The sequence below is a fragment of the Peromyscus maniculatus genome, chromosome 9 (assembly GCF_049852395.1).
Source record: "Peromyscus maniculatus bairdii isolate BWxNUB_F1_BW_parent chromosome 9, HU_Pman_BW_mat_3.1, whole genome shotgun sequence".
Lineage (NCBI taxonomy): Eukaryota > Metazoa > Chordata > Mammalia > Rodentia > Cricetidae > Peromyscus > Peromyscus maniculatus.
Genome location: NC_134860.1, coordinates 13,506,391 through 13,519,721, shown reverse-complemented (window position 1 = coordinate 13,519,721; position 13,331 = coordinate 13,506,391). Strand labels below are relative to the sequence as shown.

The 13,331-nt window shown below is 42.0% G+C and overlaps 1 protein-coding gene across 6 annotated transcripts in view; it reads left to right on the top strand.

Annotated features, from left to right (window-relative positions):
* The window catches only part of Ccser2 (coiled-coil serine rich protein 2), a 130,366-nt gene that overhangs the window by 11,578 nt on the left and 105,457 nt on the right, over nucleotides 1–13,331 (top strand). The window contains exon 2 of one of the 6 annotated variants that reach the window (XM_076544419.1): nucleotides 6,340–6,393. The exons of the other annotated variants lie outside the window; for them this stretch is intronic. The gene's annotated coding sequence lies outside the window, so the exon portion shown is untranslated. The remainder of the gene's footprint in view (nucleotides 1–6,339; nucleotides 6,394–13,331) is intronic. 6 annotated transcript variants of the gene reach the window in all.

Below are 13,331 nucleotides of genomic sequence, written 5' to 3'. Positions count from 1 at the left end.
TAGTGGCTGTTCTGTCCACTGACCCCAGATAAGTTTATTAGGGTGCACAATATATTGGGGAACACAGTATCACCACACTGTTTTAGAGTTTGTTTGTTTTTTTTCCATCTGGACCTCTTTTACTACATCTTTTAGCCTTTTTTGACTGTATGGGCAAAGACCTGGTTCCTCCTAGTGGCCCTCGGCTGGTTCCCTGCTTTGGGGTTGTGAAAACCAAGTCAAAAGCTTATGGCCTGGTGGGAAGTGCATGGCCAGGAACTGCATGCATCCATCCTAGCTGTAGGAATGTGGTATCTACATTGCCACAGTGTTTTTTTTTTTTTTTTTTTTAAACTTAGCTTGCTGTTTCTATTTAGCACTGAACAGCAATGCCTCTTAAAGGAGTAATGTCTCTTTTCTTTTCTTTTTTTTTTCTTTTTCTTTTTTTAGGCTTTCTCAGGCCCTATATGGAAATATGGGCCTACATTGAAATGCCAAAATATAGTTGCTTGTTTTTTTCTCTTTTACTTTTTTAAGGCCTGCCATCCAGCTTCCAATTAAATCACACACAGTCTTATTATTACTTATAAAAGCCTGGCCTTAGCTTGACTTGTTTGTAGCCAGCTTTTCTTAAGTTATGCCATCTACCTTTTGCCTCTGGGCTTTTTCCTTTTCTTCTGTAATCTTACTTTCACTCTTACTCTGTGGCTGGCTGGCTAGCTAGCCCTTTCTTTTCTCGATCTTTGATCTCACTTGCTCCGTTTTCTTTTTATTCTCTCTGCCTGCCAGCCCCGCCTATCCTTTCTCCTGCCTTGCTATTGGTTGTTCAGCTCTTTAGTAGACCAATCAGGTGTTTTAGACAGGCAAAGTAACACAGCTTCACAGAATTAAACAAGTGCAGCATAAAAGAATGCAACACACCTTTGTATCATTAAACAGATGTTCCACAGCATAAACAAATGTAATACACAACAAATGTATTCCATAGCAGGAGGGAGTGATCAACTATGTCAGATTAATGCATAATTGATGATTGTTAGGTTTATGGGGAAGTGGTTGAGGTGAAACTTGATTTGATTGGCATAGAGTTAGTTGGCATAGAGGAATCCAATACAGCAGGGTAGATAGTTTTGTAAAGGAATTTGTTAATCAGTGAACTTGAAAAAGTAGCAGTGGAAGCTTGTAGAATCAAGCAATTGTTCATTTAAAAAATATAGATATTTTATAGTAAGTTTGTATATATACTTAAATTATATACAGTTAATGGAGTGATCCAATAGAGGAAAAAATGCAAGAGTCATTTCTTTGAGGCTCATATGAAATTAATTTAAGCACTCTAGCTCTATCATCACTACACTTGATCTTAGCCGAAGGGCTGAGAAGCGAACCAACACTCCTTTTATCATTGCTAGGACAGACTACCTGAGAGAACAGTTAAGAGAGGAAGGGCTGAATTTGGTTTATGGCTTGAAATGGAACAGGCCATTATGGTGGGAAAGGCATATTCACCAATATGCTGCAGGGCATATTATGTCACTTAGGAAATAGATTCAGGCTAGAAGCTTGGTTGGGCTGTATCTCACGGCCCACCTCTTCAGTTAGATACCATCTCTGAAATGTTCCACAGCTTTTCAAAGTAGCACCACTAGTAGTGACAAGTGATCAAATGTATGAGCCTGCAAGTGTGAGGGACATTTTATATCTACATTGTAACATATGTCCATGTGTATTTCCTTTTTTTTTAAATTTCAGATAAACACAATGGCTAGTTAGCTGAGAGATGGGTGAACGAACACACCCCATTATTTTATTTTCTAATAGAGGATTGATGAATTATCATCAGTTTATAATTGTAGTTTCTATACAAAGGTGATCATATTTTAATAAGTAAATAGGGAATGAGCTTAGTAGCCTCATATTTACTGACTTTATTTAGCAGTTTTGCTTATTGTTTGTCCTGTTGTAGATAGTAAAGATTTGGTAATCTGATGTGGTAGTTTTACTCTGAGGTATCTCTTAAAAAAGAAGTAAAAACTAAAACAACAAATTTTAATTGATATATAAATGGTCTATGTTGTAGAGGAACATGTAGTGGCTTTTCTCTCCCCCACTTTTTTCCTAGTATCCCTGACATGTATATAACTGTGTGTGATTATTGAGATTATACCTGAGATGAACTCAGAAACTCTGTCCAGTGTATGTATTCCATTCAGCACTTTACAGCCTCCCGTGGTTTCTTGTTTAAGTAGTCAGCACTCTGCTGGAGCATCTTCCCACTTGCTTCCTAGTGTTCTCATTGGGCCAATCTCCACCTTTCCTCCCTTAGCACTGACCCATGTTCTTGACTTTAGGATTTCTGAACCTAAGCAGGTCCTATTTACTGAGTCTTCTGTGGCTCCTTGTCTGCAGAAGTTACTTTTCCTTCTATTATGCCTGTTACCCATTTTGTGCTCACACAAGCTTTACGGATGAATGACCATTTCCTTGAGAGTTCTGATGTTTTTCATTTTAGGATTGTAAGATAAATACAGAAAATCTTCATATGAGCTTCCTTCTTTGTTTATTGTCTGTTGTAGTTCCAGGACGATGAGACATTGACATGGACATGCTTTTGCACATGCTAGTCCTCATTTTTTAAGCAGTCCTTCAGCATCTTAATACTGCATTAAATTGCTTCCTCTTTTTGTTGTTGAGACAGGATCTCACAGTGTAGTTAATGTTAACCTTGATTACAGCATCTGGAGTTACAGGCATCTTTCCAGGAAAGTTTGCTTTCCTGACTGGTCTCTGTTAGCTCCAGTATAAATACTCGGTGGATTTTTGTTCATTTTATCACTAGGTAAAATATCAATATTGATCCAGTTTTGATTAACACATTTAGTTGGACATTTATATAATTTAGTTTGTATGTAATACACTGAAATAAACAATTTGAATAACATTATTTGTGCACACATCAATGTGTGTGTGTGTGTGTGTGTGTGTGTGTGTGTGTGTGTGTGTGTTATAAGTGTGGGCAAGTATGTGCCACAGTGTATGTGTAGGTCAGAGGGCTTCTGAAAACTGATTCTTCCCTTTGATTCTGGGTTCTAGGGATGGAATTCAGTTGGTCAGACTTGCACAGAAACTGCTTCTACATACTGAGCCATCTCTGGCTGAAATAACATTCTAAAAGACAGTTATACAGAAATAATCTTAGGGAGCTAATTCTATATTTAAGTATTCTTGTCAGCAAATAGTAAGATTTACTGAAAAATTTATTATGTATGTCAGATCTGTTTGTGTTTGAGATTTTCCTTTGGCTGTTCTCATTCATATTCATTCTCTTCCCCCTTTATTTTTCTAAAGATATTGTCCTTAGTCATCTTCCACTCTGAAATTCAGTCTGTCTTCAAACTCATTCCATAAACGTGATCTACCTCCTAACAGCTTCATTAGTGCTTGTCACCATTATGTAGGTCACTCAGATTTCTTTGCTGTCTCCTCTGATCGAGTTATTGTATTCCATTAGAATTCAGCAGACATTTTTTTGGTAACCTGTTGTGGTCTTGCCTTGTTAGTACCAGTAACGAGAGGCAGAATAAGGAGAAGGTCGCATCCACAGATGATTGTGATACCATGTATGAACCACAGTAAACAGAGTCATGGTGCAACATCTAGGGCACTGTGGGAAGACAGGAAACAGCCAAAGTGTGTTTGCTACACACCACTCGCACAACCTTTAACAGCATATAGATCTCCTACAGTTTACTTGAAATCTAACAGTGTCTGCCTGCAGGCAGCATCAGATCCCACCAGGTGAAGGTTTAGCTTTCTAAGACCTCTACTTCAGATGCCCATGACAAGTACCCCTTTGTGGCCTGTGCTTATGACTGACAGGTTTTACCCGATTCCCTCTTGGAGTTTATTTAATTTGCTTATAGATGCTATAAAGGACGTTACAAAAGATGTAGATGAATAACCAGATGACTAGGGCAAGCACATGGATAGCGGCTCATGGCCTTAATGCTCTTTTTGGTCATACCTCTCTTTAAGCACCTCCTCATGTTCAGCACTCCAGAAGCTTGCTGAACTGTGTGTCCCCTGTGTTTTTATGGCAGTGTCATAATGTGGGGCCAGTTGATTACATTGTTGGCCTTTGGTGATCAGCTTGACCTTCAGCTCCTCTCTGGAAGCTTAGGGGTAGAGCTGAAAGTCTAACTTCTAATCATGCCTTGGTCATTTTAGTGACTCAGCTCCTGTCCTGAGGTTATATAAGGGCACAGTCTCCCCATTAGCACACAAAGGAAGTACTCATCGCATCAGTGGAAATTCTAGGGGCTTTAAGAGCTGTTTGCCAGGAACTCGGGGCAGAGACCGGTTATGTATCTCTCATTACACCATAATGTCTCTGGCATCTTGGGGTAGTGAGTATCTTTCACATATTTTTCCTAAGTTTTACTTTTGTTGCTACCAGCCACTTTTATGTCTTTGTTGTTATTTCTATATACTTTTTAAGTCCTCTTAAAAGCTTTGGTCTTAATTATCTTGTCATCCAGTTTATGTTGAGAATATTTTTCTTGTGGGGGGTGGGGGCGAGCTATCTGCCTTCTTCCTTCTGTTCAGAGAACCACGTCTCCAAACACCAGCTAGAACTCAGTCTTTACCTCAGCCTCCCCTGTGCTTTGCTCCGTAAATGTGCAGCCAGCAAAGCCTTTTGCATTCTCTTCCAAATGCATGCTGTACTCTTCCCGTTTGCCATTACTTGAGTCATCTTCTCTTCCGTCGGCAGTCTTCCTTTGCTTCCTCAGATCCACAGTGAACCTTTTAGTTGTTCGCACCCTCTCCCCCACCGTTGGAGGTCTCACCCAGTTCTCCTTCCTCCTTTTGTTTTCATTTGCTTTACTGTTCTTTAGTCCTATATTCAGTTTTCTCACTTGGCTAAACTTGATGCTGGCAACTCAGTAGCTCCTTGACTTTTGTTCTCTTGTGTCTCATTTGTCAGTACTTGTCAAGTCTTGATGGATCTGTTCCTTCTCCATTTCCTTGGACTGTCTCTGACTAGACTACTGTAAAATGCCCTTTCAGAGTAAATCTGCTTAGTTTCTGGTTTTCTATATAATTTGTGTTTAGGAAACGTGTTGGTGATAGCAGAATACCGAAAGCAAAGTATTTTTGTGTTGACTCCTTAGAAGAGTATTTGAGCCATAGGCTAGGTCTTCTCTGTCTACAAAAGGTTACTTCCCAACATCTCTATTAGACACATTGTTATAATTTCTCCTTTTTCTGAGAAGTTTTATTTCCAGATCAGGGATATTATTTGCTAAGATTATTAGGGAAAAGTATAGGATCTGATTTCTGGTTGGGGGAATTGCTGGAAAAATCTTAACAGAATTAAAAAAAAGATTTATTTTTAATTTCATGTATTTATGTGTATGCCTGTGTGAATTTATGTGCACTGTGCATGTGGAAGGTGCTCTTAAAGGCCAGAGGGTGTTGGACCCCCTGAAGCTGGATCTGTGAGAGGTTGTGAGCCTCCTGATGTGGGTGCTGGAAAACTGAACCTGGTTCCCTGTAGAAGCAGTAAGTGCTCGTAGTCACTAAGCTCTCTCTCCAGCCCCAGCAGGCTATTTTTGTAGTGGAATGGAAGAGATAGTATAAGTCAGCAAGTAACAACTTTGCTCTTAGTGCCCTGATGTCAGGAAAGGATTAATTACCTGCTAGAAGGTTGTGAGACTAACAGGAGGCAGAAATGTGAGTGTTTTAAGTGTGGAGTATTTTAAGCTAATTCTTGAGGAGGACTTTGAAGAGAAGCTGTTTGGCTGTCAGTTAATAACCAGGAGAAACTCCTTATGTGATTGTTGCATGTTCCTGGAAGGTACTGACATAATGTCCTGACACATGAGAGGTGGTTAGCACCGTTATTGTAGCTCCACATCACCCTTCAGGTGAAATGAAAGCATTGACGGGCCTGAATTGAAGTCCTCTTGGAACCTGGAGGTAGGTAAAGAAAAGCTGTTTAGTTTCTGGAGACATCTCTTTGATTGCCAACAGTCTTACATGTAATTTGTCTGATTTGTAACATTGCACATTAAGGTGCTTTAAAATGTAAGAGTTGTTTGGCATGGTGGCACACATTGAATCCCAGCACTTTGGAGGCTGAGGTAGGAGTATTCAAGGTCTGAACTACATTGGGAGACCCTGTCTCAAAAACAAAAGGAGCAAAAACTTTGAGTTCCTTGTATTTGGAATGGCTTAGCACTTACTTCAAAATAATGGAATGTACAGTCTGTGAACATTTGCAAAGGATTTTTTTTTTTTTTTTAATAATTAGCTTTTGCTGTTGCTTTCTGACCAGTACTCATTTTCTGATGCATTTAGGTGTTCATGAGGCTGGCAGTAGATTTTCTCCTTGATATTACCTTGGAAAAATCTGTGAGTACTTTGTAATGTATCAGTTTGAATTCAGAGGTAAGATGGAGGTGTTATTTGGGATTATATCAGTCTACCTAGGACCTTCTCATTGAAGCAAATGAGAGTGGAAGGAAAAAGGCTTCAGAGACAATTTTCAAGGTGGACCACAGTTGAGTGTCACTCCAGCCTAGGGAGTAATTCAGTGTGTATTTTGGTGAATAACCCTGAAAGGGTATAGTGTGGTCAGAGTTCCTAAAGGTTTGGGAGAGAGTAAATGAAAAGGAACACCAAAACCAAATTTTGAAAGGTTTTAGTAGGTGAGGGTGCTGTCTGTCTGTCTGTCTGTCTGTCAGTCTCTGTGTGTACTTGTGCATGTTGTACTGGAGATTGAACCTAGGGTGTCACACATCCTAGGCAAGTTGCCCTGTTATTCAGGCATATTCCCAGCCCCATTTGTATTTTTATTTTTGAGGCAGGGTCTGGCTAAATAGCTTCACCTGACCTTCAACTCCCTCCATAGTTGAGGTTGGCCTTGAACCTATAGTGCTCCTGCCTTAGTCTCCCAGTTTCTGGGAGATAGGCTATGCCACTAGGCCCAGCTTGCTTTTGTAATCTTAGCTGCCCTCACTAATAAGCTGTGTGTCTGTTGATGGATGATGTTTCCTCAAGGATCCATTTACTTAAATCTGCGTACTCAAATTATCAACATTTTGCGAATGTGAGATACAAATAAAGTAATATACATACCTGACACACAGGTGCCTAATAGCAGCTGTGTTAGCATTGCTTTGAGACATTTGGAGTACCACAGGAGGCTTTAAGACCGACATGCTATAATTTTAAATATTAGTTCTGAAGAACAGAAAGAGTGGAGAGCTGAAGGAAAGCAAGGAATTAAGGTGGCTTGTGCTAGAATATAGGTTTAGTGATGGTAGGTTTGCGCTGGTGAGATAACAGAACCCAGATAAAAGTGGAAGGAGAGAACACATTCCTTTGACCTCCACACTTCCTGCACTGTGACATGTGACTCCCCATATCATGTGTATACACAAAAATAGTTGTGATAAGTAATTTTAAAAAAGATGGTAAGGTTCTATGTTAAGAAATGAGGTGATGTTGGAAGGATGAGATGGGTTTGAGAATTCTCTTTTTTTTTAAATTTAATTTTATTTTACAGTACAATTCAGTTCTACATATCAGCCACGGATTCCCTTGTTCCCTCCCCTCCCCTTCCCCCCACTCCCATCTCCTCCAGGGCAAAGCCTCCCCCAAGGACTGAGATCGACCTGGTAGACTCAGTCCAGGCAGGTCCAGTCTCTCCCTCCCAGGCCGAACTAAGCGACCCTGCATAAGCCCCAGGTTGGGTTTGAGAATTCTTATATACTGTCATACATTGTATCCCTTAAACTTGGGATTCTGAAGGATCTGGGAGAATTGATGGTAAAGATGTAGGCAGAGTACTCAATGTAGCATTGCACACTGTATTGTTTTTTGCATATGATTTTTTTTTACTTTAAAATATAATTATACCGTTTCTCCCTCCCCCTCTTCCCTCTATCCCTACCATGTCTGACCCCCTGTCCCAGTTCAAGGACTTGTCTTTATTTATTGTTGTTATATACACATTTTAAGTTAAGAAATCAATACATAAATGCAACCTGCTGAGACTGTTCAGTATTACCTTCCCATATATGTTTCTAGGCTGACCATTTGGTATCACATAACCAATCAGGAGTATTACTCCTGGGGAAGACTAATTCTTACCCTCTCAGCAGTTATTAATTGCCTGTGGCTCTTCATCTAAGGCTGGGGCCCTGTGAAATTTTTCACATCTATGTTGGGTTGGGATGTCACCTGTTGGAGTTGTCTCCTTCAGGTAGCCATATTGTTGCTCTTGTGTAAGTGTAGCTTAGCTTTCCTGTCATAGCTAGAAAGCACAGTCTTACACCGGATATCCTGGTCTTCTGTTTCTTATAATCTCCCTATCTCCTCTTCCTAGATGTACCTGGAGCCTTCATTGTAGGAGCTGTGTTGAAGATGTGGCATTTGGAACTGTTTGCCCCATGGCCAGTGTTGTTTATATTTTGACTAGTGGCTTTCTGTAATGGAAAGTTTCCTTCTGCAACAAAAAGAAATTTCTTTGATGAGGATGAGCTCTACACTTACCTGTGGTTATAAAGTAATTATTTAGAATGCAGTTAGGAATTATATGGTTTAAGAAAGTGGTGGTTAGGTCCTCTTCTAAGAATCATGGCCTCATTGATCAGTGTAGTTGACTGTATTCTATTCCCAATTGGAAGAGCTGAAGTGGGTAGTTAGATGTGCTCACTATTGCCAAAGGCCTGTGAGTGAACTTGGCTGACTGCCATTGCCTAGATGAGTCTGGAGTGTGTCATAGTTGGGTAGGACTGTTGGTTGCTTCCCTCCTTTGGAAGTCTTCATGGTGCATTCTTGTACAATGAAAGCTAGTCCTTAGGGAGGAGACTTTCAGGTCAGATCCTGTTTGGGTTCTCTGGGTCCTGTGTCTGAAGACATGGTGCCTTCACCAGTAGGGATATTACTTTCCACCTCTTGGGAGAGCAACCAAGGACAACAGCAGTGAGGCTTTTTATTTTAACATAGTTAAAGCCTTCCATTTTGCAGAGCTTACTGCACTGTGATGGCCACATTTAGCTACTAACTGCTGTATTCACAGGGCAGATATATGGATTGGATAGAACAGTCATAGAATATTTACATTGTCTTTGGGTGTTGCTGGAACAAATACTGTGTGGGATGAAATTGTTCATGAGATTGGAGGCAGGTGTAGTGGTGATTTAAGCGTATATACATTTTGAGGTTTGAGAAGCTAAATCCTGAAGGTTGATTGAAGCCTAGGTGGTGGAACAGGAAAGCCGGGCATTCAGTTCTTTGTATTGGCCATTAGGTGGCAGTCTCATCTCAAGTTAGTTGGTGTTTGGAGAAGTTTGTGGGCTATTGGGTCTTTATTTTTCAAGGAATACTCAGAAGGAAACAGTTTCTCAGAAATTTATATAAAAGGTTTCATGTCACATGTATTTAGATTTTACAGTGCTCAGTATGTTTAAAGGAGCCACATTTTGAAAGAGGTTTTTGGTGGAATAGAAATTAGTTGTTCTCAGGATAGTATGGCCAATCAACTCTGGATTGATGCCTGCTTTTTTGCCACTTCCCCACATCCCTAGGAAGTACTCTCTCTGGTTGTGGTGCCTGTGAGGAAGACTCCCGAACTTCATAGTGCAGTGCGGTGCTCCTTCACACTGTCTTTGTGACTCCATAGAAGTGCATTTTCTGTGGTGTTTACACAGACCTAGATGTGTAACCGAACTCACTGAAACATTTGCCTTACTGTGTATGATTCCCTTTTGATATACTCCAGTCTATTCTCGTTGTTGCAAGGCCCTGAAAAGACTGCTTCAGGTATATAAGAATAACTTTAAGAACAATTGAGCATTTGTAAAGCTGCTGAAACTGTAACTGTCTTAGGGTCTGTGCTGATTTTTCCTTCCTTATGTAAAACACAAAATGAAAAAGGTTTATTTAAAATAAATTCTGTTGATGCAGTTGCCAATTTGTTATAGGGCTGCTATGACAAAATATTTTAGACTAATAATATAAAACAGTGGAAATTTATTGTTCGTAGTTCTAGGGCTTGAGAACTCCAAGTTTACCTACATCAGTTTACCTACAGATCTGCTGTTCAGTGAGAGCTTTCTTTCTCAGGGACTACACTGTGTCCTCACATGATAATGGGGGAAAATCGGCTGACTTGGGTACTGGGAAGAACAGCAAGTGCTCTTAGCCCTGAGCCAACTCTCCAGCCTTCTTCTTCTTTGTTTAAGGGCCACAGACTATGACCTGAATAATTTGTCCGGTCTAATCACTTACAGTACCCAAAGAGAAGTCCATATGTAACTGATGTCCTACCTCCATCTCATGAGGATCACAGGCGCCACCAGACCTTGCTCCAGACGTCTTTCTAATGGTCAAGCTGACTTGCTTTTCTCCCTCGGCATGTGTTTCAGAATTTTCTCTTACATCAGCGAGTTGTACTTCCATGTGTAAATTGTGCTCTTACAGCATGCTTCTATTTAGAAAATGGTTTTTCATTTTCTTTTTTTTTTTTCTTTTTTTTTTTTTTTTTTGGTTTTTCGAGACAGGGTTTCTCTGCGAAGCTTTGCGCCTTTCCTGGAACTCACTTGGTAGCCCAGGCTGGCCTCGAACTCACAGAGATCTGCCTGGCTCTGCCTCCCGAGTGCTGGGATTAAAGGCGTGCGCCACCACCGCCCGGCTAAGGTTTTTCATTTTCTATTATTGATTTCTTAGCCATCTCTTATTTCTTGAGATGGCTAGAAGTGTTTTAGGCTTACTGTACCAGGGATAAATTCTTTTTCTGTTTGTAATAGTTGACATTTGCTTTTTATGTTCCATAGTACTGTATTTAGCTATGTTTGCATGAAGAAAAGTTATTTTATGGTAGTTTTGGGGGTGAAGCAGGTGGGTCTTTGTGAGTTCAAGGCCAGCCAGTACTACATAGCGAAACCCTGTTTAGAAAAACAAATATGGTTTCTGTCCATGTTATGATTCATTATCCACAAGTACTTCTGTTTCCTTACTGTGATGTTCTCTAATACACCTGCAATTTATGTATCATTTGATTTTAAAATTACTTAATCTGTGTGTGGGTTTACAAATGTGAATGCAATGCCTGTGGAGGCTGGAAACGGGCAGCAGATTTGGAGTTGGAATTAGAGGCAGTTTTGAGTCACCTGACATATATGATGGGAACCAAACTCAAGTCTGCTGGAAGAACATTATATTCTCTTAACTGTTGAACCACCTCTCCAGCCCTTTAATTTAATACAAATTACTTAGCCTCTCTGTGTTTAGTGTCTTCATTTTAAAAGTAAAGATATTAATTTCATAAAACAGTTGTGAAGATTTTATATACATTAACGCATAGGAAATTCTTAGAAGACTGGTTAACATGTAGAACTACAAACTGCTGTTGCAGTTGCTGCCCTAGCTCATGTAGGGAGCCACTGGCTTAGGTTCTGTTGCCCCAGCAGGTCCTGTATTAACTTGGACAAGTTACTTAGCTCCTCTACTGTATAATCTATCAAAGTTACCTTTAAGGTCTGGGGGCATGTGAGGAGGTAGCCACATCCCCACACTGTGCCTTTTGGCTTGGGTGGGCAGAAATCAACCAGTGGTTGGGTATCATTATAGTGAGTGAGTACAGGGTGGAGAACTGGAAGAGAGAAGGAGGCAGAATGGTTTATGTGCTAGGGAGAGTGGCAGATCTTAGGGGGTGAGGGTGGTGAGGAATGGGCTGACATGGATGGCCTGCTTGCTACCCAGGTCCATGGTGATCGCTGAACATGGGCTGCTGCCAAAGGCCGTGTCATGGGCTGTGGCCCTGACACAGCAGTGGAGGTCTGTGTTGATGTCTGTGGCACCTAATACCTCCGAGGGCCCTGTGGTCGCCTGGAGTCTGGACTGCCACCTGCGACCATGTTGATGTCCTAAGAATATGCCCCCATGGGGGTCATGCGAATCTAGGTGACCTGCAGTGCCAGCTAGGGTCACAATGACATCCAGGCCCAGGCTGCTGCCAAGGATCATGTCTGAGTTCATGGTCCCTCTATAGCCAGAGACTGTTGATATCCATGGCCCATGTTGCTGTCAAAGGCCACATGAATGCCCAGGATCCATGCTGGTTTCTGAGATCTGTGCTGCTGACGGGCCCATACAGACATAAGTGACAAGTGCTGCCACCAGGGGCCATGACATCATGTGGGCCTGAGCAGCGGCCAAGGCCATGTCTGGGTCTGTAGCCCTGTTGTAGCCAGGGCCTGCATTGATGTCCGAGGCTCCTGTTGCCATTGAGGGCTGTGCAGCTGCCCGGGATCTGTGTTGCCATCTGGGGCCATGTTGGTGTTTGATGGCCATGCTGTCACTAGGTTTAGGTCTCAGTGACCTGCACTGCCAACTGGGGCTATGGTGACATCTGGGCCCAGGCTGCTGCAAAGGACCATGCCTGGACCCATGGTCCAACCACAGCCAAAATCTGTGTTATTAGCCATGGCCTGTGTTCCCATCAAGGGCCATGAGGATGTCAGGGATCTGGGTCACCATGTAGGGCTATGTTAGTGTCTGAGGGCTGTGCCTCTGCTGAGGCCATACAGATCTGAGTGGCCCTCACTGCCACCTGGGGGCATGGTGGTATTCGGGCCTGGGCTGCTGCCAAGGACTATGTTTGGTTCCGTGGCTCTGTTGAAGTCCTGGTCTGTGGCTCCTGTTACCACCCAAGGCAGTGAGGACAGGGCTGCACAGAGTTGGTCCCACCCCTCACTGGCTGCAGCACTGGGGAGAGCAGGCCCTGCATCTTGCCTAGGCAAAGCAGCAGAGCTGGTCCTGGTGGTGTGGATGTGAGAAAGGGCATGAGAACCAGAGAACTTGCTGCCTGCTGCATTAGGTGATCTAGCTGGGGTAGTACTGGAGAGCTCACCTGGCTGGTGATGGGTGGTGACGACAATGGAAAACTGGTGGGCTGACCAGCCCAGTTGTCACCCAGGCCCAGAAACAGGGCTGTGAGTTAGCCCATCTAACATCCACCTCATCTGTGAACTGCAGGAACATGTGAAGGGGCTGAACCTGCAGATCCAAAACTGCAGATTCTCCACAACACAGGATAACAGGCTATCCAAGAGGAGTCCTAGTGAGGGCTCATTATTGATAGTCTAACAGAAGCCAGTGACTTTGAAGCAGACCAATGACTCATAGCAGTGAACACTTATAAGTGAAGATGTATGGGCCTACAGGTACACTGTGTGACTCACTGGGCCACACTACAGCTTCCACGCTGAGATTTTTGTTTTTTGATTGTTCTTTTAAAATTTGTTTTGTTTTGAGGTTGCAAGGACAGACGAGAAGGGACA